The 21,270-nt window shown below is 42.6% G+C and overlaps 1 pseudogene; it reads right to left on the bottom strand.

Annotated features, from left to right (window-relative positions):
• Positions 1 to 7,527: 7,527 nt before the first annotated feature.
• LOC128533251 (olfactory receptor 52B2-like) lies at positions 7,528 to 20,200 on the bottom strand (annotated as a pseudogene).
• Positions 20,201 to 21,270: the final 1,070 nt, after the last annotated feature.

The raw sequence follows: 21,270 nt of genomic DNA, 5'->3' as shown, positions 1-21,270 counted from the left end.
GTCAATCAACTAGTGTAAGAGCGGTCTCTTTTGGTGTGGCGTCACACTGCAAGGCATTTGAGAATGGCCTGATTTCAGAAGGGGCATGTTATTTTAATAAATGAAAAGAAAATCACTGGGCAGCTCTTTATCATCGTAGAGTGGTTGTGTACACACTATCCTAACACAAAGTTCAGTCCAAACAGCTTAAAAAAGTGCATGTAGGCCCGTATGACCCCTTTAAATTAAAATGCCACTTCTATATATATTCGTGTTTAATTAAATTCTTAAATCATCGTGTTCAACCATCGGTTTACTGCATAAACAATGGAACAAAAGGTCTGGGGAGGAAACGAAATTTTTTACGTTTTTTGCATTAAGTTTAATCATGCAGCACTTTTAGTATTCATAGCAAAAGCAACCCAACAGTGTGAATAAAGTACCCGAAATAACACAGAATTCTGACCCAGCATAAACAACCCAACAATGTGTTTACAGAAACCATGCATTTTTTAGTGTACTACTACTAATGAATGGACAAAGCGCAGTCAAAGCCCAGGGATTCTGCATGCTGTCACGTTGTATTCAGCGAGTAACACATATTTTTGTGTTTGTTGCATTTCATATTCGTAGTTTTATCGATAAATCCGCTCATATCTGCGCTCGGGTTTATAAGCCTTTTGATTAAAAAGCCGCATGCGCAACTCACTTTCACTTTGCAAAAAGCAGTGTTTATTGTTTAGTGTGTATTTAAAGCGCATATACACAATAAAACATATCATACATTTTTGTGTTCTTGGTGTGTTACAATATTAATAAAAATAATAACAATAATAATAAATTCGGAGCACTACTACTACTACTACTAATAATAATAATACTGAATGGAGAAAGCGCAGTTAAAAAAGTATCATCATTGACGGAGAGAAGAAAATGAAGAATAAATACATCAGTATTTACAGTTTGAGCTCGACACGTTTGAGGTCTGTCGCTTGCTGTCAATGGGCGTCTAAGAGAGATAACACATTTTCGGCTCCAAAATTTTTCTCTTTCTTATGGTGGAGTCGTGAACATTGACCTTAATTGAGGCAAGTGAGGCTTGCAGTTCTTTAGATGTTGTCCTGGGGTCTTTTGTGGCCTCTCGGATGAGTTGTCTCTGCGCTCTTGGGGTAATTTTGGTCGGCTGGCCACTCCTGGGAAGGTTCACCACTGTTCCATGTTTTTGCCATTTGTGGATAATGGCTCTCACTGTGGTTCGCTGGAGTCCCAAAGCTTTAGAAATGGCTTTATAACCTTTACCAGACTGATAGATCGCAATTACTTTTGTTCTCATTTGTTGCTGAATTTCTTTGGATCTTGGCATGATGTCTAGCTTTTGAGGTGCTTTTGGTCTACTTCTCTGTGTCAGGTAGCTCCTATTTAAGTGATTTCTTGATTGAACACTAAGGTGTGGCAGTAATCAGGCCTGGGGGTGACTACAGAAATTGAACTCAGGTGTAATAAACCACAATTAAATTATTTTTTAACAAGGGGGGCAATCACTTTTTAACACAGGGCCATGTAGATTTGGAGTTTTTTTTTCTCCCTTAATAACGTAAACCTTCATTTAAAAACTGCATTTTGTGTTCAATTATGTTATCTTGGTGTTGACTAATAGTTAACGGTTTTTGATGAGCAGAAACATTTAAGTGTGACAAACATGCAAAAGAATAAGAAATCAGGAAGGGGGCAAATAGTTTTTCACACCACTGTATGGTCATGACTTCAGCAGTGGGCTAAGTGGATCTATGCCAGTTCTTTCGAATGTACCCAGATGTTTGGTAGGGGAATGATTGGGGGCAGGCACTGTCTTTTTTGGGTGGATTTTGGCACAGTAGACATCACTGGCACAATGATTTCACCTCAATGTCCAGGCCAAGCCAGTGGGAGTGGTTGCATTTTTTTCAGCCAGTCTCTCCCTACAGTCAAGGGCATAGAAGGATTAGGTATAAGTCTGATAACCATGATCTTATTCCAGAGGTCAGTTCTCCGTACGTCACTAACTCAGTTAGCTGGATTTGATTGTTGTGCATTTGTCCTGATCTTGGATTGTTTCGTTCTTCGATGCACATTTCGCATTTGCTGTCATAGCAACATGTCTGTAAGCTTAAACCTGCTCGATAGCAGGTTTATTTCATGTAAACAGGATTAAGGCTGCGCTCCTGGCGGGTTATGATTGGTTGAAATGGCAAGGTCACATCTGATTGGTTAAAGAGCACGACTGACGCGGACTGACTCACATGGGAAAAGAAAAATATCTTGGATATATATATGAGAATTTATGTTCTAATTTAATATTTGATAGCGATTATGTGGGGGGGGGGCAATCCATGGCATGGGTGCATATATATATATATATATATATATATATATATATATATATATATATGCGATGAATTGCCCCCCCCCCCATAATCGCTATCAAATATTATATTAAAACATAAATTCACAGGTTTATTATTATCAACTATGATATTACTATTATAATGAAGGCTAGCCACGAGACAGCCGTTAAGACCATTAATACAAATTCTTGTATAATTTTTAGTTTGTAATACATTTATTTTTCAGGGGTTTGTCATGAATATGCAAATAAATATTTATATATAATAGAAAATTGGACGAAACTGTTATTATTATAAAATAAACAAAATAAAAGTATATATGTTGTGTTTAAAAAAATTATATATTTTTCTCATATACAACATATTTATTTTCATATTGCTTATTTTATTGTCTTATGTAATTTGTAATTTGTAAAACCTATAAACTTATGTTCTAAGATAATATTTGATAGCGATTATGTAGGGGGGGGCAATCCATGGCAGAGGGGGCATTTCAGCGCATAACACGTGTTACAAAAAAAATATAGGTACTCTTTTGTCATTTCGACAACCAATCGGAGGGCTTGTGATCAGTGTGATACTGTCGATGCATATCGCCTTTTAAACCAACGCATGAACGCGCAATAATCCTAGATAACTCAATCCAGCTATAATAATCATCAACAACAGATGTGCTCAAAGAACCAACTTAGCCAGATTGTACTTGGCATGATAATCCTATCTTAGATGTGTCAACTCATCTCGGATGTGTCAAGCGACGTACGAAGACCGGACCCCAGTGCCCTATCTAGATTATGGTGGTAGGGTCTAACTGGGTGACTGATTGTCTACAGTACTTCATCCTTTTCTTTTTTTTAGGGTCATTTAACTTAGATGTAACTTACAAAATAATGAACAAGTGTTCTTCGAACTATTTAATTTCAATCATTGTTAGGTAGTGTATTAATACTGACCTTATAATATCACATTTTTTTATGCTTAAAGTTCTGGTTTAGATATAGGTCTTGTAAAATCACGTATAACAATTACAAGCTGCAACTCTACATACTGTACATATTTAGTTTCAGTTATATAAAGAACTACTTGTAAGTGCATTTGTAGAAAAGCAATATTTATATATAATTACAAGCAGCATGAAACTAGAAAAAAAAACTGTATGTGATACTAAAAAAACAACAACAAAAATAAAGAATATAGGAAAAGCACTGGATAGGAGTATGGTGTGATTTTGGGGTATTAAGTGTCATAAAGTTCCTCTCCCAATTGAACTTCAATTCAGAGCATTTAGGTTAAGACATTTGTAAGGGTTGCCCACTAGAGGGCACTGTTTAGTTTGTAGTTTTTGTTGGTAGACTCAGTTTCCCAGAAGGCACCTCGGTCAGGTGATGCAGGTGCTTACCTGAACGAGGTAGCTCATTACTCTCGTTATAAATAGCTGGTAGTTCTGGAACACTGGGTCGAGCATTAATGTTAATTTCTGTTCTGTTAAGTGGGTTTTGTTTTCTCTTGTTATGTTTTTGTTTGTTTAGTTGGCGTTTGGTTTATGGAGCTTTAAGTTAAGTTTATATTTGTCATTATTTAGTTTGTCTCTGTGTCTCCTAGCAGGATTAGCCTCTAGAAGAATTAGTGTGTGTGTGTTTAGCCCCTTGCATGTATTATCCTTTGTGTTTAGTCCACTAGGCTGTTTAGTGTGTCTTGTCTTGTCCGGTTTGTATCCCATGTCTGTACTGTATATTAGGTTGTGTGATCCCTTGTCTGTGTATTAGTAGTTTATTGGTTTTGGTTATATTATGCTCCCAAGTTCAAGCCAACTCCCTTTGTTTGGTTTGTTTATTAAAAGACTTCCAAATTCAAATTTTATTTGTCACATACTCAGTCATACACAGGACGATATGCAGTGAAATGCTTAGACAACTGCTTGTGACCTAAAAATAAAAGAATAGAAATAGGAAATAAATATGAAAATTAAAATAAAGGGTAAATTTAACTAGGAAAGAATAAAATAAAATATACAAATAAAAGTTAAAAATAAAATTACTGTACAACAAAAATACACAATATAGAAAATATATGAAGAATATATGAAGAAATGTAGAACAATAAGAGCAGCGGAATAAATGGTAATAAAAGAATGGTAATGTCCATGGTTGTGCAATCCACATATTTAAAGTGACTTATGCTGTGCAAATATGCTTAAAGTGATTTATTTAAAGTGACTTGTGATGGAGTGATTTGATGACCACGAAGTGTAGTTGTGCAGTGGCCACTAGTGTAAACGAATGTCCAGAATGTCCAGTGTGTGTGTAAAAACCATATGTGTGGGTCAGTACTGTGTGGTATTGTGATTGAGAGACCATATTGCCTGCGGGAAGAAGCTCCTCCTCAGTCTCTCTGTGTTGGCCTTTAGGGAGCGGAATCGCTTTCCTGACCTCAACAGAGAGAACAGTCCATTGTTGGCTGAGGTCCTTTATGATTTTCCTGGCCTTGGTCCAGCACCGCCTGCTGTAGATTGAGTGCAGGTCAGGGAGCTCTGTGCGAATGGTGCGCTCAGCTGATCGCACAACCCTCTGTAGAGCTCGTCTGTTCTGCATGGTGCTGTTCCCGAACCCGGTTGAGATGTTTCCCGTCAGGATGCTCTCTATGGTGCAGGAGTAAAAGTTCCTGAGTACATTGGAGGGCAGTCGGAAGTCTCTCAAGCGTCTGAGGTAGTAGAGATGCTGTCGGGCCTTTTTCACCACAGTGTTGATGTGACAGGACCATGACAGGTCCTGCGTGATGTTGAACACCGAGGTATTTGAAGCTGTCCACTCTCTTCACTGGGCTCTCGTTGATAATGGGGGTCTGGTAGTTCCTCTCGTGCTTGGTGCTGAAGTCATCAACTCCTTTGTCTTACTGATGTTTAGAAGGAGGTTGTTCCTCTGGCACCAGTTCTCCAGATTCCTAATCTCCTTCAGGTAGGCCATCTCGTTGTTATCAGAGCTCAGGTCCACCACGACGGCGTCAGCAAACTTAATGATGGTGGTGGAGCTGGTAGTGGCCACACAGTCATATGTGTACAAAGAGTACAGCAGGGGGCTCAGAACACAACCCTGGGGGGCTCCAGTGCTGAGAGTGATGGAGGCTGAGACATGTCCGCCCATCCTTACTGCCTGTGATCTGCCAGTTAGGAAGTTGGAGATCCACTGACACAGTGATGAGCTGAGTCCCAGGTGCTTCAGCTTGGTGGTGATTGTGGAGGGAATTATGGTATTAAATGCAGAGCTGTAGTCGTTGAAGAGCATTTTAACATAATTCCCGCTTCTAGTGTCCAAGTGAGTAAGTGATGTGTGGAGGAGATGAAAGATGTCATGGTCTGTGGAACGATTTGGACGGTAAGCGAACTGTAGAGGGTCCAATGTGTCGGGTGGTGAAGAAATGATGAAGTCTCTGACCAGGCGTTCAAAGCACTTCATCACTACTGAGGTGAGGGCTACAGGGCGATAGTCATTGAGAGAAGCAGGATGAGGTTTCTTCGGGACACGAACAATGATGGACTCTTTGTAGCATGTGGGGATCACCGACTGAGATAAAGAGATGTTGAATATCTCAGTAAACACAGGTGCTAGCTGGTCTGCGCAGGCTCTGAGGATACGGACTGAGATGCCGTCTGGTCCTGGTGTTCACTCTCTTAAAGGCTCTCCTCACATGATGCTCAGTGATGATGAGCGCGTTTCCGGTGCTGGCAGTGTCTTCCTGTCTGCACCTGTTAACTCTGCTAGCATTAGCATCACTAGCGTCTTTAGCTGCAGCCACGAAGCAAGCATAGGAGGTGTTCAGCTCGTCTGCCAGAGTCACGTCCGCGTTCGTCATACCAGTTGTTGGTGTTTTATAGTCCGTAATTGTCCTTAGTCCCTGCCACAGACTCCTAGAGTCACTCTGTTGGAGTTGTGACTCTAGTTTCCTCCTGTAGCGCTGCTTCGCCTCTTTTACAGCCTTCCGGACGTTATATGATGCAGCCTTGTACGGGTCTATGTCCCCCGTCGCGAGTCCCGTGTTGTAGGCAGCGGTGCGAGATCTCAGAGCATCGCGGATGGTTTTATCCACCTACAGCTTCTTGGGAAACGTTCTAATAGTCTTTTTCTCCACGGTATCATCCGCTAGTTTCCCCATGAATCCCACAACCGTAAACACGCTGACGTCATCGGAGCTGTTCCTGAACATGGCCCAGTCTGCATCATCGAGTGCGTCCTGTAACGCGGCCACCGATTGGTCCGTCCAGCGCGCGACCTCCCTCTGAACCGGAACTTCCTGTTTCAGCCTTTGTTTGTATTTTGGTATGAGGAAGATGGGGGTGTGGTCGGATTTACCAAACGGAGGGGCAAGATTGTGCCTTGTAGCCGTCCTTGACCGTTGTATAGCAGTGGTCCAGTGTCTTTTCGCCCCTGGTGGGGCAGGTGATGTGCTGATGAAAGTTCGGCGCTGCGCGTTTGAGGTTGGAACTATTAAAGTCCCCCGCCACAATAAGCGCAGCATCCCGGTGTTGTGTCTGGTGCTGTGTGAGTGCCTCATGCAGCTCGCATAAGGCAGTGTCCGTGTCCGCTTTTGGTGGAATATAAACGGCGCTTATTATGACCGATATAAACTCCCTAGGTAGATAAAAAGGACAACACATGATGGACAATAGTTCCAGGTTTGGTGTGCAGGAGCGTGTGAGAGGAACAACGCTAGCGCTGTTGCACCAGCTGCTGTTCACCATTAAACACACGCCGCCTCCCCTTGACTTCCCAGAGTCCCGTGTCCTGTCCATGCGGTGAAACGAGAAGAACTCGGCCGGCTGGATGGCGTGGTCCGGCACCGCTGGGTTCAGCCATGTCTCGGTAAAGCAGAGGAGGTTGCAGTCCTGAATGTCTCTCTGGAACTATCCTGGCCATGAGGTCATCGAGCTTGTTCTCCAGTGACTGGACGTTGGCCACCAGGATGCTAGGCAAAGGTGTGCAGTGTGCACGAGCTCTCAGCCTGTTCCTGACGCCGGCTCGTTTTCCTCGAGGCAGCCGCTTCGGCGTTGCGTCCTTTGTTCTCCCTCAGGTCTACTGTTATTAGTTCATAATTTCAAATAATTTTAGACTTTGCTTGTTTTACTTAATTGCATTAATAAGTTCATCAAAAAAAGGATATACATATTTTTTTAGTTCAGTTTTCTGTTAAATAGAAGCAATCTTTCTATAAATGTTTGCCGAATTTCCTTTTTCAGCCCATAAATTAAAGGGTTGAGATTAAGTGAAAAACAACTAAAACACCAAAAGCCCTTAAGTGTGGAGATACTGATTCTAATCTGTGAAAAATGAGTAGTGAGAATGTATTAATCTTAAAACTCAGAAAAACGACTAAATGTGTCCCACAAGTTTGCATTGCCTTACTTATAGATTTTTTCTGTTTAGTAAAAAGACATGTCATTAGAATTTTGATATATGTTAATGATACTACAAGTATGGAAAAGCCTTGTCCAACAGCTATGATAAACAAGCCATAATAGTTAACAAATGTCATATCCTCACAGCTTAACTTCATTAAAGATGGATTATTACAGTACACATCCACTATTTTTGCCCTGCAAATGGTCTTGCTTAATGTGAGTGCAAATAAAGACCCCATCATACAAAAATCTATGAACCAGACCATGACAATAAGTTTTACCAAGGTATCCCATGTCATCAGATTGTGGTATCTCAAAGGTTTGCAAATGGCAATGTATCTAATATAAGCCATAACGCTGAGAAATAAAAGTGATCCACATAAGTAAAAGTGAATAAGCATTCTTTGGGCTACACAGGCAGGGTAGGATATTTCTCTATTTTGAGACATTATGGTACAAAGCATTTGAGGGTAAAAACCCATAGCTGCCATCAAGTCACATAAGATTCAATTAAACAGCAGTATGTACATAGGTTTATGCAGATCCCGTTTTACAATAATAACCACAAGCATCATGGATTGAAAGATCAAGACCTTGCACGTACAAGGAATTTGTTTTAGTGACAGAGCTTCCAGAACAAAAAAATCCAAATGACAAGACAAAACAGCACGACACACACACACAAAAAAAGGTTGACACCAAATAGAATAGGCTGTAAGATACTTTTAAATAAGTTACATAAATATCTGAAATCTGTGGTGTTATACAGTATATTGCACAGTGGTATTGTACACAATATTGCACATATATTTATTGACAGTTAAAATGATGTTTAACTGTTCATGAGGTAGATTGCCTGGGGAAAAAAAAAACTGTTCATGTGCCTGACTGTCCTGTTGTTCGGTGTTCTGTAGCGTAGACCCGACGGCAAAAGTTTAAATAGAAGGTGGCTTGGATGTGAGGGGTCCAAAGTGATATTCCGTGCCCGTTTCTTCACTCTGGATATATATAGTTCTTGCAGCGTGGGCAAGGAAGTGACAATAATTTTTTCAGCAGTCCGAATCGTCCTTTGTAGTCTTCTGATGTCCGTTCTCGTAGCTGAGCCAAACCAGACAGTTATTGAAGTGCACAGGGCGGATTCAATGACAGCTGAGTAGAACTGTGTCAGCAGCTTCTGTGGCAGGTTGAATTTCTTCAGCTGGCAAAGGAAATAGCACCTCTGGTGGGCCTTTTTAACAATGGAGTCAATGTGAATGTCCCACTTTAGGTCCTGAGAGATGGTCGTGCCCAGGAACCGGAATCACTCCACTGCTGTCACAGTGCTGTTCATGATGGTGAGTGGGCAAAGTGCAGGTGGGTTTCTCCTGAAGTCCACAATCATCTCCACTATTTTGAGCATCTCCAGGTTGTTGTGACTGCACCAGATAGCCAGCTGCTCGACCTCACTTCTGTATGCAGACTCGTCACCGTCCTGCAAAAACTGTAACTTATTTAAAAGATGAGGCCGATGATTGATTGTAGTGTCATCTGCAAATTTCAAAAGCTTGACAGTGGGGTCTGTGGAGGTGCGGTCGTTGGTGTAGAGGGAGAAGAGCAGTGGGGAGAGAACGCATCCCTGAGGGGCTCCAGTATTGGTGGTGTGGCTGTTGGACATGAATTGTCCCAGTCTCATTAGCTGCTGTCTGTCTGTCAGAAATCTGGTGATCCAGTGACCGATAGAGTTAGGAACAGAGAGCTGGTTTAGTTTGGTCTGAAGCAGTGGTGGGATGATTGTATTAAAAGCTGATAAAGTCTATAAACAAGACCCTTGCATAAGCCCCTGGTTTGTCCAGATGTTGAAGGATGATGTGCAGTCCCATGTTGACTGCATCATCAACAGACCTGTTTGCTGTATAAGCAAACTGCAGGAGGTCCAGTAAGGGTCCTGTGATGTCCCTCAGATAGGCCAACACCAGTCTTTCAAATGACTTCATGACCACAGATGTTAAAGCGACTGGTCTGTAGTCATTAAGTCCTGTGATTTTAGGTTTTTTTTGGAATGGGGATGATTGTGGAACGTTTAAAGCACAAAGGCACTTCACCTTGTTCCAGTGATCTGTTGAAGATCTGTGTGAAGATGGGCGCCAGCTGGTCAGCACAGGATTTCAGACAGGCTGGTGTCACGCCGTCTAGGCCTGGAGCTTCCCTACAGAGTTGGAGTTAGTGATGGTTTTTAGGCCTTTCCACACTGAAGCAGGGTTGTTTGCAGAAAACTGATTTTCCAGTTGTAGCAAACCCCCCCGAATGAAGGATGACACTTTACTGATGACGTTTTGAAGGTTTAATGGCAGTAAACCATCAATCTCACCGTAAGAGCTGAGAATAAATACAGAAGCAACGTATAAGCGAAATTCACAGTCTTACACTCATAAACCTTGTGACGTAAAGTATGCTTCAACATAAAATTAACAAACGTAATCGCTTTGTCACGCAAAACATTTAAACATATCCTTATTTACATCATGAACATACCTTGTGCCTCTATCAAGGGGGCTGCTAATGACAAAATAAATCTCCATGAACTCCGTTAAACCATCACACTTCAAAAACTTTTGCGACTGCCACAAAACTGCGCCAACAACGGTATATCCGCAAATCGCCCCGTCAAAATAAAAGCTATGCTCAAACCTGAGGTTGGTAATAAAAACAGCGATAACTGTCAAAATAAGGTGTAGGATGAATAAAGGCACTTAAGGGGGGGGTTATTTACACTCCCACCAGAATTATGAATAATTGGTTTACATAGGAACCACAATGAATAATTCTCCCAAAACAAAAATAACCTATGTAAAGTTACTTTAAGAACTTTCTAACAACAATACAAGTTTTTGTACTGGACGCTCCACAACTGATAGTTTACTAGAGCGTTGACCTTTGTTATTGAGTCTCTTTTCTCCAAGTGAGATCTTTACCCTTCGCACAAGTCCATCCCTTCCACTGACAGTCTCTACAACTCTTGCAAGTCTCCATTTCCCTCTGGGCTCCAGTTGGTCCATTTCTAACACAACATCACCTACTTTTAGGTTCCTCTTTGGTGAGTGCCACTTTTGCCTTGAAATGATGCTGTGAATATATTCCCGTCTCCAGCGGCTCCAGAACTGCTCTGCGAGAAACTGCACGCGGCGCCACCTCTTCCTGCTGTACAGGTCCACCTCTGAAAAGGCACCAGGTGGGGGCAACGGTGCGTTGGATTTCATGTGCAGCAGATGATTGGGCGTAAGCGGTTCTAGGCTTTCCGGGCTGTTCAAGTTATCTGTAGTCAGGGGTCTGCTATTGACTATAGCCATGACTTCGTAGAATAAGGTCCGTAATGAAGCATCATTGAGTCTGTCATGAGCCAGCGCCAGAGTGGTATTCAGCACACTTCTGACAGTCCTTATCTGACGCTCCCATACTCCTCCTGCATGACTGGCATGGGGTGCGTTCATCACAAAGTCACATTGTTTTTCCGACAAGTATGTATTTAGTCTCTGAGTGTCTAGCTCATTTAATGCTGCCTTAAACTCATTTTGAGCACCAACGAAGTTCGTTCCGTGGTCACATTGGATGTGTCGAACTGCACCTCTGATTGAAATGAAACATCTTAATGCATTAATAAATGCATCTGTAGACAAGTCCTCTAAGAACTCGATGTGAATGGCGCGAGAACAAAAACAAGTAAACAAGAGTCCATACCGTTTGTGTTGTTTTCTTCCCTCCGTTGTCACAAATGGACCAAAACAGTCCATGCCGCAGTGTGTGAAGGGAGGAGAGGGCTCTAGGCGTTGTGGAGGTAGGTCACTCATCCTCTGACCCTCTGGAGCTTTGCGAAGTCTGCGGCAAATCACACATTGTTGGATGAATGAAGCAACTGTTTTACTCATTCCAGGAATCCAATAGCCATTGGATCTGATTTCATTTATAGTGAATCCTTTTCCTTGATGTTTTACTTTGCTGTGACAGTGAGATATTATGAGTTTGGCTGCATAATGTTCCTTTGGGATCATGATGGGGTGTTTGAAGGTGTCACTCGTTGCATGCTGAAGTCTCCCTCCCACCTTGAGGAGACCCTCTGTATCCATGAAAATGTCCAGTTTAAACAGTTTGTTAGAATGGGGGAGCTGTTCTCCTTTCTTCAGCAGTTTTATTTCCTGTTCATACGTTTGACTTTGTACATGTCGAATGATCACAAGTTCAGCATTTTTCTGCTCGCTCACTGTAGCTGATGCATTTGACTTGATATGTTGAGCCCTTCTTATGAGACGTGCTACAGCTTTGATTGCATTGGACCAGGATGAGAACTTACTTAGACGTTCAGCAAGACTCATTGTGTCTGTGACTTTAGTCAACATTGTCTGTACTTTTCTGACTTCCGGATCTCCTATAATTAGATCCATCTCAACAGATTGTGCTGTGGGAAGCTCATTTTTCCACAAAAAGGCGGGGCCTGTGAACCAAATAGACTTATTTAACTCATTGACAGTTACGCCTCTTGAAGCACTGTCAGCTGGATTCAGTTCTGACGGCACGTAAAACCATTGCTGAGGGCTCGTACTTTCCCTGATCCTCTGGACCCTGTTAGCTACAAAGGTGTGGAAACGACGTGCATCATTGTTTATGTACCCCAGGACCACCTTTGAATCAGTCCAGAAATACTCTTTCGCATCAAAACACAGCTCTTCCCGTAACGTGTTGCTGACTGAGACTGAAACTACAGCTGCTGTTAGTTCAAGCCTGGGGATTGTGGTCAGTTTAGTTGGAGAAACTCGAGCTTTTGCCATTACCAGAGAGCAGTGGATTTCACCTTTAGCGTTTTTTGCCCTTAGATAGCTACATTGTCCATAACCGCTTGAGCTCGCATCTGAAAAATTGTGCAACTCTATTTCTTTAGTTTCACCAAAGTTAGGAGGCAGATAGCATCGAGGTATGTTGAGCTTGTCTAGGTTTACAAAGTCACTTTGCCAACTCACCCACCTTGGCTTGAGTGCATTAGGTAGGGGGTCGTCCCACCCGACACCATGCTGACACATTTCTTGCAAGATTCTCTTTCCATTCAGCACATATGGTGCTAAAAATCCAAGTGGGTCGTAGATCGACGCAACGGTGGATAGGATGCCTCTGCGTGTGGCTGGCTGGTCTTTCAGTGAGTTGTCAAATTTTAAACAGTCCCTTTCAATGTTCCACTGGATGCCTAATGCTCTTTCTTGGGGAATGTCTTTAAATGTCAAGTCTCTTAGATTAATGTTTACAGCGCACTCTGATAGAGGGATACTTTGCAGAACAGCGTGATTGTTAGAAACAAACTTGTGGAGACGCAGGTTACCTTTGCTGCAGATTTCCCTGGCCTCATGTGCCACCTGTATTGCTTCTTCCACTGTGCTTGAGCTCGTAACTCCATCATCGACATAAAAGTCTTTCTCAATGAACTGTGAACCTGCTGGGTGTGAGAGGCAGTGCTCTTTGGCTAAGTACTTCAGTCCATAGTTTGCACAGCCCGGAGATGATGCCGCACCAAAAAGGTGTACCTTCATTCTGTATGTTTAAGGTTGTGTGCTTAGATCACCGTTTTTCCACCAGAGGAAACGTAGATAGTCCCGGTCCCTCTCACTGACATGAAACTGGTGGAACATCTTTTCTATATCACACATTAAGGCAATTGGAAGTTGCCGGAATCTTAAGAGAATGCCAGTCAGATTATTTATTAAGTCTGGCCCTTGGAGGAGATGATCGTTGAGACTTGTTCCATTGTGTTTGGCTGAACAGTCAAATACGACACGCAGCTTTGAGGGCTTTTTGGGATGGTAAATCCCATGATGGGGAATGTACCATTGCTCACCTTGTGTTCCTTCGTTGTGAACTTCTTCCACATCTCCTCTTTCAATTATGTCATTCATGTATGCAACGTAATCCATTTTATAGTTCTCATCTTTGTTCAACTTTCTCCTTAAGTGTTCCAGTCTGATCTCTGCAAGCCTTTTGTTGTCCGGTAAGTGTGGCCTTTGCTTGAATGGAAGAGGCATCTCGCAGTGTCCTTGTTCATTTTTCTTTATCCCTTCCTTAAGTTTTTCCAAGAAAACGAGATCCTCTTGTGAGACTGTTTTATCACAGGCCTTTGCGTCCTTGAAATCTGACTCAAGGACATTGATCACGTCCATAGGTGTTGCAGCAGGCATTTCCTTTACCATGACTCTATGGCATAGACTTGTTTCAATTTCATTCGGCTCTGATGTAGAGCCACCAACGATGCTCCATCCTAGATCTGTCAGTATTGCAAATGGCTCATTGTCCTTTCCAAGTAGAACCTGTCTTGGAGCTAGAGTTCTGGGGCAGTTAAATCCAATGAGTAGTCCAACATCACAACTCAGGAGAGGAGGTATCTGGTCGACGATCTCTGACAGGTGGGGCCATTGCTTTGCTGTTTCGTTTGTGGGTATGTTGTCATAATTAAATGGGATGTAGTCTTTTGTGTAGGAGAGTGGAAGGTCAATGTGAACATCTGAATTATAACCTCTCACCCGTAACCCTGCTACTCTTTGACTTTTGACTGTCATATGAGCTCCCATCATCGTAGTTAGTTTTAACTTAACTGGATAGGATACTGCTTGTAACTGGTTAATTACCTCTTCATTGACAAATGTGTTGTCACTTTGTGTGTCTAATAAAGCATACGCCAGATACTCTTTAGATGGACTCTGGCTAGTGGAGACCCACACAGGAACAATCATGGAGGTATTACCTGACTGACCCACCTTGGTAACGTTCAGAGCCGTGGCTGCCATGGTGTCTTTTTCTATGGCTGGAGTGACATTTGTAGAGCTCTGAGGCTTTTCACTTGCCATGTGGTTCTCATTGTGCAAACAGGTGGGGTGTCGTCCTCTGCAAGTGTCACATTTGTGGCGATGACGACAGTCTCTGGCATTGTGACCCACCTTTAAGCACCCGTAGCACAGTTTATTGTCTTTCACAAATGTCCGTTTTTGGTCTAGTGACCTTTTTGAGAAGCTTGGGCACTTTGACAACTGATGACTTTCATCTTTGCAGAACATGCAGTATACCTTTAACGTCATGTCACTGGACTTAGTTTTTCCTCCTTGTACTGTGGATTGTGTAGTAAAGACTTGAGTCACAGATCTGTTTGGTCTGGTCTCCCTTGTGTATCTTTTTTCCGAGGGTAAGTTGCATGAATGGAGTGCATATGAAGAAGTCACAGGGTTACATGCAATTTCTGCCTCAAGTGCTACAAACTCTGCAAAATCCTTGAAGGAGGGAAAATCTTTGCCTTTAATGAGAGCAGTTGTGACGTGACGATTCCAACGTGATGCAAGCCATTCTGGAACCTTTTGCAATAATTTTTGGTTTTCCTCACAGTCACTTAGTATCTCTAAGCCCTTTACATGTGGTGTTGCTTGGAGACAGGTTGTGAGAAAATCAGAAAAGGACCGTAGACCCTCTGCGTCTTTTGAGTGAATTTTAGGCCACTTTGACAGTTTGTCTCTGAATGCCTTTTGAACAACAAATGCCTGACCGTAACGTTGATCAAGTCTTTTCCATGCCTCTTGGTAAGCCGCTTCATCACTGCGGTAAAACGTGCCCTCAAGACACTTAAGAGCAGAACCAGTGATATACCTTTTTAACAAATGTAATTTTTCAGCAGGAGATACACCTTCGTGGCCCACCAGTGAGATGAAGGAAGCCTTCCATTCGATGTAGGTGATGGGATCGCCGCTGAACACGATGGGCACTGGCACTGGGATTCTGCTAACTGCTATGCTGTCTTGAATAGCTTTAGCCAGCTGAAATACATCAGTGGGAGGCGATGGAGTGACAATTTGAGAGTGCAGTTGTTGTGGAAGATTATTGACAGGGATGGATGCATATTGTTCCACATTTGGATGATATGAACCTGAAGAGAGCTCTGAGGCGGGTTGTGCAAAGCTTTCGTTGACAACAGAGATCCGATTGCTCTGTACCATTAAATGACTGTCCACATTAACTTTCAATTCCGTGTCATAAACTTCTAATTTTGCACGTGCTGCTTGCCTTTCCTTTTCCGCCTTTAAACGCTCTAGTTCAAACATTTGAGCCTCCAATTCCCTCCTGTGTTTCTCTTCCATTTCTCTTATTTTTTGGTTTTGTTTTATTTCCTCTTGCGTGATTTTATACTGAGCTTCTTTTGCGGCTAATTCTGCAACTGCATCGATTCTTTTGGCTGCAATGCTTGCTTCAGATTGGTAACTTGACTCTGATGCAGTACCAAATATGGACTTGGCATGTTCATAAGCTAAGAGCTGATGGAGGCGCTGTCTTTCTCTATCTGCATCGTACTCATCTATAGCTGCCAAACGCTCAGATATGATTTTCATAATGTCCTTTGTTACTGCTTCACAAGAATCCATTTTACGCCTTATAACATGGGATGGTTCATTACGCTCTCTATATTCACTGTATACTTTCATCATGTCATTTACTGTCTTTTCAATATCGTCAGCCATTTCTGCTAACTGTGCATCTGATAAATCACTTTTCAAGTCTTTTCTGTATATTCTGACCTGGCCTTTCCAATGTTCATAAATGGTTATCAGTTTCTTCTCTCTTTTATTTTGTTCATCCCTTTGATATAAGAGCATTTTCTCTGTGGGTACACTGGGTCGATCTGATCGCCTTGGGAACGTTTCATAAGCGGTCTCATCGCCTTTGCATGTCAATTCCTTTCGTTGTTCCTTATCTTCTATATTTTCCATTTTGAGAGCAATTGCTTGTTACTGTAGCTGTACCGTTGCTGTAGCTTGCTGCTCCGTGCTCCTTGCCGTTCCGTCACCGTTCCGATCGCGGGAAGCTCTCTCACTCTCTTGCTTTTCCCAGAGGTAAGCTCTTACTGTAGCGAACCCCCCCGAATGAAGGATGACACTTTACTGATGACGTTTTGAAGGTTTAATGGCAGTAAACCATCAATCTCACCGTAAGAGCTGAGAATAAATACAGAAGCAACGTATAAGCGAAATTCACAGTCTTACACTCATAAACCTTGTGACGTAAAGTATGCTTCAACATAAAATTAACAAACGTAATCGCTTTGTCACGCAAAACATTTAAACATATCCTTATTTACATCATGAACATACCTTGTGCCTCTATCAAGGGGGCTGCTAATGACAAAATAAATCTCCATGAACTCCGTTAAACCATCACACTTCAAAAACTTTTGCGACTGCCACAAAACTGCGCCAACAACGGTATATCCGCAAATCGCCCCGTCAAAATAAAAGCTATGCTCAAACCTGAGGTTGGTAATAAAAACAGCGATAACTGTCAAAATAAGGTGTAGGATGAATAAAGGCACTTAAGGGGGGGGTTATTTACACCAGTTTTTCAGAGTAGCTTCTCTTAGCCGCTCTGATCGCCCTTGTTAGTGTGTCCCTGGCCTGGTTGTACAAGATCCTGTAGGCATCCTCTTTGGCCTGACAAAGCTGTCTGAGTTTTGCTGTAAACCATGGTTTGTCATTGTTATATGTTACAAATGCCCTGGTAGGGATGCACATGTTCTCACAGAAACTGATGGAGGATGTTACAGAATCTGTGAGCTTATCCAGATTGGTGGCAGCAGCTTTAAAAACACTCTAATCAGTGCAGTCAAAACAGGCCTGTAATTCCTGTTCTGCTTCACTATTCCATCTCTTTACTGTCCTTACTACAGGCTTAGCAGATTTAAGTTTTTGCCTATAGGTCGGGAGAAGATGAACCAGGCAGTGGTCAGAAAGTCTTAAAGCTGCTCTGGGGATGGAGCGATATGCATCCTTTATTGTGGTGTAGCAGTGATCCAAAGTATTTTTGTCTCTGGTGGGCATGTAATGTGCTGTTTATATTTAGGCAGTTCACGTTTGAGGTTTGCTTCGTTAAAATCCCCAAGTATAATTATAAGAGAGTCCGGGTGTTGTTGTTTTGTGTCTGTGATCTGTGCAGCCAGCTGTTGCAATGCTGCGTTCACACACACTTGTGGAGGGATGTACACACTCACAAGAATGTGAACGAGGTAAACTCCCGTGGCGAATTGAAAGGCTTGCAGTTGTTAAAATATGCCTCTAGATCAGGACAGCACATCTTTTTCAATGGTGTCACATTTGTACACCATTGTTCATTGATGTAAAACATGTTCTGCCGCCTCGCGATTTCCCTGTTAATTCTTTGTCGCGATCCGCTCTAAACAGCTGGAAGCCCGGCAGGTGTAGTGCGTTGTCCGGGATGGCTTCATTTAGTCAGGTTTCCGTGAAACACAGCGCAGCAGAGTTTAAAAAGTCCTTATTTTTCCTGGAGAGCAGGAAAAGTTCGTTCAGTTTGTTGGGTAGAGAGCGGAGATTCGCCAGATGTATACACGGCAGCGCAGTTCTAAAGCCGTAGGTGAGTGACCACAATTGCCAGGTGACCATTGCTTTGTGTGCAGCAGTGTTTTCCCAATGATAACAGGTGATTTTGGTATTGGACAAAGTGTCTAATGTCAAAAAACGTGTGTAGTGTTTTGCAATAAGTTTCTTACAAATTTTTAAACAACGTGCAAACTTAAAAATGTATTTAAGCTATAGTTACACTGGGTTTAACGCCGTGCTACAAGAAGTTTAAGCATTAAGCCTTTGGTCTAAGCATTTGTTTTTTTTTAACTTGCATATCTTTTGGACTGTGGAAGGAAACTGGAGTACCCAGAAGAAACACACCAAGCACGGGAAGAACATGCATACAGGAACAGGAATCGAACCTGGACCCTTGCGGTGCAAGACGAGGGGGCTAACAAGTACACCACCATCATGAGGCGGTCAGGCCTCCGCAGAGTTCGACGTTTTGCGGCGTGTCAACGCACATATGCTCCATAGGTGCCCCCACCCGAAAGTCCTGCAGCGGTGCTCGCGAGTGTTGGGTGAGGCCCTTCTTTGCCATGAAGAGGTCGCATCGGTCAACCAAGAGTTAACTGTCGGTATGACAGCCCGGCTAGTAGAAATGAGCGTGCAACCGCCGCAGAGTTTTATTTACCCCGAAGTGTCCCGGGTTCTGTTTATTGTGCCATTGAAGGACTCACAGGAGGCATCTATATCATATGTGAGTAGAACATCTCTCCAATCAGTTTGACTTAATTCTTCCTTAAATGCATTCATGTCATATTTCCTTATTCCATAGGAATTTTTTAATTGTCTTTTGTTGATTAATAATCCGTTTTTTTTTTTGTTAATTTCCTTGCAATAAGAATCATATTATGATCTGACAAACCAGTGAGAAGATTAAAAGATTTTATAATTCTCTCAGGCTTCTTACTGAAAATGAGATCAATTTGTGTTTTTGAGACGTTTGTTATTCGTGTGAGTCCATCTATTAATTGAGTCAGTTCAAACTTGTCTGTAAGTGTTTTTAGCTTTTTTCTAGTTGCTTTTTCAGCCCAATTTAAATTAAAATCACCCAGAACTATACATTCTTTTTTTGTGTCCAATAATTTAAGCAGGTTCTTAAAATGTTCATAACACGTGACATCATATGATGGTGGTCTATACACGCCAATTACATTAAATGACATCTGCTGAGAGAGGGTAATAGTAATGCCAACACATTCAAGTTCATTTACACATGTTAGATCAATTTGTTCGCATCTAATGTTATCTCTCACATACATAAGTAGCCTTGTAGCCAGGCATTATGAACGAGGCTACAGGTGACGATTTAGATAGCCATGTTTCAGACAGACAGAGGAAATCCAAGTTTGAGTCAGTAAAAAGTTTTTTCGAGTTGTTCCGATTTTGCTCTTACGCTACGAATGTTAAGGTGACCTCCGAGGAGGCCCCTCGGCTTTGCGCGTGAGTCCCAAATGATTTTGGAATGCTGAACAGTTTGGAAAAGGCCGATGTTGAAGTGTTTTGTAACTGCCGGGTTTTCATGTAAGTGTCTCTGTTGATCGGCATTACCTGGAGTTACGAGCGTCCTCGCCGGGGATAAATCTTCCACCGAGATGGGTCCTGGGTTCAGTTGCACATTGCCAGCAAGAAGAAGTGAAGCGAACAGGTACATAAGCAGCTTTCTGTAAAAGCGTGAAGCTTTGGGTCTATCACTTGTAGTGTTGCTCTTCCATCCAGTAGTATTGCAGTGTAGAGGGTAAATCGGCTCCATTCATTTGGTATAACAGGTTGTGTTGGCAGTAGTGCAGTGTCTCCTGAGATCAGCTTATGGGTCCCACAGACGTGGACATAAAGGATCAGCAACAGTAGAATATAGACCAGAAAGGCCAATCGCTGTATTAATTCCTCAGTCCTCAGTGCATACCGGTACTTGTTTTTTGTAGTATGGATACGATCATTGCAATTTTCAGCGCTTAAGACGGTGTGGATGAAAACAGACATAAATGTTTGGTGAGCACACCTGCGGCTCCTGCCAAGCCATCCGCTGGCTCCGCCATCTTGGAATCAGGTTTTTTAACACAAAACAGATGAGACAGAAGTTATAGTCATAGGACGGCATACAGCTAGAAGTAAGATTCTAGATCACTCTGTAACTTTAGATGGCCTTTCTGTTCCATCAAGTGCAACAGTAAAAGACCTCGGTGTGATTATAGATTCCAGTCTTTCATTTGAAGCTCATGTAGATAATATTATCAGGATAGCATTCTTTCACCTCAGAAATATTGCCAAGATAAGAAATATATTGTTGCTAAACAATGCAGAAAATCTAGTTAATGCTTTTATCACCTCTAGGTTGGACTATTGTAATGCCCTATTGTCTGGTTGTTCAACTAGGTGCATAAACAAGCTTTAGCTAGTCTAGAATGCAGCAGCAAGAGTCCTCACTAGAACTAGAAGATACGAGCACATCACGCCTAACTTATCTTCACTTCATTGGCTCCCTGTGAAATTTCGCATTGATTTTAAAATAGTACTTTTGAAATATAAAGCATTAAATGGTCTCGCGCCACAGTATCTGAGTGAGCTGATAGTGTCTTACGATCCACCACGCCTCTTTCATCAAAGGATGCAGGCTGCTTATCAGTATCGCGTATTATGAGAGAGAGAGAGAGAGTCAGCGCGTAGCAGGGTGGCCGCGCGTGTGTGTGTGTGTGTGTGTGTGTGTGTGTGTGTGTGTGAGAGTGAGCGCGCAGCAGGGGGGCGGCGCGGGTATGTGTGTGTGTGTGTGAGAGAGTCAGCGCGCAGCAGGGGGGCGGCGCGTGTATATATGTGTGTGTGTGTGTGTGTGAGAGTCAGCGCGCAGCAGGGGGGCGGCGCGTGTATATATGTGTGTGTGTGTGTGAGAGAGTCAGTCAAGGCGTGCACAGGGTGCTTGGGGGAATACCTGGTGTTGTAACTGGGAGTCCGGGCAAGGACGTCAGAGGATCCTCCGTGAACCCGGAAGTGGGAGCGCATGAATATACTCAGATGTAGCGCGGAGCGCAGCCAAGCGCTGTGCGGATTCCTGACGTGGGTTCGCTTTGCAATTGAGGATAGAGGGGCAGGGATCTCCGACTCACATCCGTGA

This window comes from Clarias gariepinus, chromosome 11, assembly GCF_024256425.1.
Source record: "Clarias gariepinus isolate MV-2021 ecotype Netherlands chromosome 11, CGAR_prim_01v2, whole genome shotgun sequence".
Taxonomy (NCBI): domain Eukaryota; kingdom Metazoa; phylum Chordata; class Actinopteri; order Siluriformes; family Clariidae; genus Clarias; species Clarias gariepinus.
The sequence above is the reverse complement of the archived record's forward strand: the minus strand, read 5'-3'. Positions and strand labels throughout refer to the sequence as shown.